This window comes from Olea europaea, chromosome 1 (assembly GCF_002742605.1).
Source record: "Olea europaea var. sylvestris chromosome 1, O_europaea_v1, whole genome shotgun sequence".
NCBI lineage: Eukaryota > Viridiplantae > Streptophyta > Magnoliopsida > Lamiales > Oleaceae > Olea > Olea europaea.
In genome coordinates this window covers 18642976-18648404 of record NC_036237.1, presented here as the reverse complement: position 1 = coordinate 18648404, position 5429 = coordinate 18642976, and the positions used below count along the sequence as shown (strand labels likewise).

Sequence of the window (5429 nt, the reverse complement as noted above, 5' to 3'; positions counted from 1 at the left end):
CAACTATACTAATTACATTTCTCTTTATTTGTGTGAAAATAGAAGCAATCGTATATTTATGGAACGAAGGGAGTAATTAAATCTTATTATGCAAAACAAACTTGTGTTGAACTGCATTTAATATTTCTTATACAAAGGAAGCTGGTTTTTTGTTCGAGAGACGTCGAGATTATTTTGTAATGAAAACTCACTGCGGTGAAGTGGATGTACCTCTGACATTGAGCAAAACACGATTATAATTTGTGTGCATATTTTGGTTGTTTTCTTTCATTCTCTCGTAAATAGGGATCAGATTTTAATTAATTATTAGCGAGTTGATCTTTCGGATACTAATTATACTGTAACTTTTTCATTAATCAAACTTTCACACGAGATTTTATGTTGAACTCATTAAAAATCATTCATGTATCCAACCCAAATGGTAATAAGCGTTGCATTACCATAATAATCAATACCACTATTATATGATAAAAATATCGAAAACAAAACTAGGGTACTATGGATACTTGAGGCAAGCAATCCATAGATTAGGGAAATGAAGTAGCATTCAAAATTACAAAGAACACTGATAATCCTAAGAGCAAAGGCCTGCACATAAGATGCAAATATGTTCCATCTTACATAATCACAGACAAAAAAAATTCGAGCCTACTTCTTCATTGCTCCATGGCCGACAAACTTTTTTGTAATTTTTTTGAACACTATCAAATTGAATTCATCTGAGACTATATGCCATTGAGATGGCAGATTATGGCTACAAAAAGGGGTCGTCAAGGACCTCCAAAATTGGTTTTGTAGTCCAAACCACTGGGATTAAGGAACATTCGATGGCTCAGCCTCAGCATTTCTTTCCTTCATCATAGCCCAACGGAGAATGGACTTTGTAACAATGATTTTTTGAATAATATATGAATAAAAAGTAGAAAAAGAAGCTCTGAATTTACGTCATACGGTACTGTAAATTTGAAACGGAGTTAGTACAACGTATTCAAGATGGTAGGGAAGTGTATTTTTAGTTTTACTCGGTTTTGGCCATCCGTATCGTATATATAGAATGCCACCGGGCCAATATGTTCCTTCTCCAAGACAATTTCTTTGGTAATGCTTTCATTTTCACTCAATATCTGTGGGATATTTTTGATTTATGATTCTAAAAGTCTTCCGCACAAAATGACAGAAACTATGGAGCAAGAATGGTTTATTTCAGCTTTGGTATCATGTTGAACCAGCAATTTTAAAGAGGGTCAGATACTAAATTAATTACGACTCCAAAATAACGTCAGTTGCAGTTTCACAAAGGCCCGACAAATACGATTTCTTGAACTCGAGTCCTCTTCTCGGAGCAACATCGTCTAAAAGCTTAAACTTTTTGTAAGGTTGGAAGCACTTCCTTAATTCTCCATAACTGTTATATTTCTTGTTCTTTTCTTCTGGCTTTGCGTCTCCATCTCAAGTCTCATCTTGTAACCAGTTTATGCTATGAACGGATCAAAGCCGCCTCCATCAGCTACAACTTTGTAACCAAAGAATTCAGAAAAGAAAAGCGTCTTTAACATGGGAATATTAAAAATTTGTTGAATCTGAAAATAACTTCTTCATGATGGTTCGTGATGCTTGAAATGCGTCAGTAATCTGTATTCATTGAAGAAATGAATTATGAAGATTATAGGAATTAAAACGAAATGACAGAAAACGAAGTGCCTGATTTATGAGCGTACTTGATAAAGGAATGTTTACCGAGCCGGAGTCAGGAACCGAACTACTGATTCTACTTACAATCGCTATTCATCCCTTTTCAAGAAATTATGGATCTACACAGTTTTCTGTAGTCTGAAACCATTGAAAATATCGAAAATATCAGAGAGAGTGAAACTGTTTACATAACCTGAGGCTTGCTGATTGATGCAAAGAAGCATACAAGAGTGATATTGATTCGGCTCATCGCCCAACTGTTCATGCAAATTCAACAGAAAGTGCTGAGCCAAAAGCAATATCACGCCATGTCTACTCCTCGGATTAAATATGAAAACATAGGACTGGAGCGAGATGGAGAAGTTTCTTGTATAAAAAGAATGGTGCAACACCTCCTTATATAGCAAAAGCCCACAAGGTTGAGGTTTCTAAAAATCGAGATTGGTTCCTCCAAACAAGGAATAAGAATGGGATTAATAATTATGATATGGAACAATTTGTCATAATCAAGATCGATCAAAGAATCCATAACCTATTCTATTTATATTCTTATTGGACCGGAGGATTATTGTTTTGCAATGACATGCGAATCTGTTCAACGGATATCGAGCTCAACAGATTTGAAGAAAAGATTATCTTCTCCTTTCTTTATCATGTGAAGATACAGAGCCCAACAGATTTGTAGAAAATATTATCTTCTTCTTTCTTTATCATGTGAAGATACAGTATTATCAAATTATGAATTTCAAATGATTTCTTGTTGACATATTCAATGAAACAAGAGTTAAAATCTATAGTTAGTAGAACGAAGCTATTCATTTCGTCCCATATAGATAAACTTGATTTTCATTCCCATATGTCTCAAATTATAAGTAACTTTTCTTGTAGAGAGTATAGTTATTTATTAGTTTTCTAGTATGTCTTTTGTCTTGTTATCAATACATACGAACTATTAATACTTAAACAATTATTAACGCAGGAGTATATTAGGAGAGATGTAAGTAAAATATATTGTTCCAACTATACTAATTACATTTCTCTTTATTTGTGTGAAAATAGAAGCAATCGTATATTTATGGAACGAAGGGAGTAATTAAATCTTATTATGCAAAACAAACTTGTGTTGAACTGCATTTAATATTTCTTATACAAAGGAAGCTGGTTTTTTGTTCGAGAGACGTCGAGATTATTTTGTAATGAAAACTCACTGCGGTGAAGTGGATGTACCTCTGACATTGAGCAAAACACGATTATAATTTGTGTGCATATTTTGGTTGTTTTCTTTCATTCTCTCGTAAATAGGGATCAGATTTTAATTAATTATTAGCGAGTTGATCTTTCGGATACTAATTATACTGTAACTTTTTCATTAATCAAACTTTCACACGAGATTTTATGTTGAACTCATTAAAAATCATTCATGTATCCAACCCAAATGGTAATAAGCGTTGCATTACCATAATAATCAATACTTTTATGAACAAAATATTACTACAGGATCAAAAGCTGGGAATATATTGGGTGAAGCAAAAAGAGATGCATGCTTTATGGATTCTCCACTTGCATCTATAGAGCAGTGGATGAAATTTTTTTATTAGTCTATGGTACATTGTAATTAATAATTCAGTGGTTGAGAGTATATAAATATTTCTTATAATTTCATAGGCAAAAATGGATTATTTTAATCCAGTCAAGCGCTACAATGGATTCAAATGGAAATGTAGATAAATTCTTTGAAACTTTTTTGAAAGATAACAGAATCTTTTTCCTCCAACAGAAAATCAAAAGGTTCATCTTTTATTTATTTATTTTTGCTTCTCTTTCTAGTGAAGATTTATGTTATTGAAGGCTTCATTCCTATGTTTAATTGGTCTGAACATTAACTGATAAATTATTGTACAGTCTACTGATTCTTTATGAGAAGACAAGGCCTTGTACAGATTCTTATTTATGTCTTTTTTTCAGTAAAGAAATATTGACAGAGACAGTAATATCAATTGACAAACCGCCCCGTCTCGCTCGTGCAACTTTTCTTTTTCTTTTATGATAAATATGTGTGTGTGTGTGTGTACTGGTGACTAAGGGACCATTATTATAAACTTTCGGAAAAGGATAAATTTATTTATTTATTTATTTATTTATGTAATACTGATGTTGGCATAATAATTGTTGCACAGTTTTACCTTGGTCAAATTGTATAGTAACATGTGTGTAATAAAGATTAAAGCAATTCGACAGCTGTAACATAATGAATTATACTATAGTGATATAATAATGGATAATTCTACATGTATATTATAATATTTATAAAAGTGTTCATAATGTAAATATGAAATTTCGTAATTGGAGGGTTGAAAAGATTGTTTTTCAACTCTTCAATCATGTTATCACTTGTACATTATGAATACTATAACATATATGTAGCATAACTCTATAATGATTGACATATTTCCTGACATAATATCACATAAATAATGCTAGGGCTACATCTCAAGGTGTACACACGGCCTTAGTGTGGGCCCTCTTCCATGTGAGGGCAATGTAAAGTCATGTGTAAACGATTATGTACACGTAACATTGCCAAATATCACATAGCATCTTATTATTGGAAAGTTTAAAAGATCATGCTACATGTACCTAATTTTTTTTTTTTTTTTTATCTAATTCCTTATCGACTACTCAAAATAAAGGGTAGGAATCATATTTGGGATTTTTTTTATTGACACGGGTCTCACATGCATGTGAAAGGGGTAAACAATTCGGTACATTTTTTAGAGTAAAAATCAAATTATTCAAGTTTAAAACACATTCAACTTTTTCATCCTCTCATCTACTACCATATACACATCTATCAATCTCTCTGTCATTTTTCTTTTGTCAACATAAATTAATCCTAACATAATACTTCCTCCGTCCCATTTAATTTATATAAACTTACTTCTCTTATTTTCTTGTCCCAATTACATAATCATGTTTTTTTCATTGAGAATATTTTACTTTGTTCATTTACTAATATATCCTTATTTAATTTGCCTAGTTATAATCAAATTTTTCCACTTAATATTGTAATTGTACAAATATAAATAATGGCAGATTAAGAAATTTTTTGACAAAAAATGCTTCTCAGTAACATTTTAATTCGTGGAAAAAACAAAACAAGTATATGCAAATGAGACGGAGAGAGTAGTTTACAAGGAAACATAGGTTTGTTAGTATGTTACTATCCACTACCAAGGCAAAGGATGAGGTGTAACTTGCACAGCTCACTAACCCTAATTATATGTTTTGTTTAGCTTAAAAGTCAAATTTTTAGTAGATTTTGATTAAAATTAATGAAAGGTGTGATATTGTGAGTTCCATAAAATGTACGATTGAAAATAAATTTAAAAAAATTGAATTTTAAATAGATGGAGACCAAACAGGAAATTTTATATAAGATAATTACAAATGAATTTTTGCTACTGTTACTTGTTCCGGGCACCAACATTATACATGATGAATATCAACTTTTTTTACACAACCAAATTTGCTATAAATACCGTAATCAAATTCCCATATTAAATTCATTCGATATTGCTAATTTGCTATTTTATCAAATTTATGTCATTACTTTTTCTTTTTATTGCTTGTTTAGGCCATACACTTGAGGACCCACGAAACAAAGACCAGGACACGTGAATTTCTTTAAGGGATAATTGTAGCAGAAGTTTTAAATTTCTGAAATATCGTAGATTTTT

The 5429-nt window shown here is 31.4% G+C and overlaps 1 long non-coding RNA gene across 1 annotated transcript; it reads right to left on the bottom strand.

The window, feature by feature from the left end:
* Positions 1-476: 476 nt before the first annotated feature.
* LOC111393416 lies at positions 477-2080 on the bottom strand. Its single transcript, XR_002702416.1, has 2 exons — positions 1719-2080; positions 477-1632 (listed from the first exon to the last, which is right to left on the bottom strand). It is a non-coding gene; the product is annotated as an uncharacterized LOC111393416 (long non-coding RNA).
* Positions 2081-5429: the final 3349 nt, after the last annotated feature.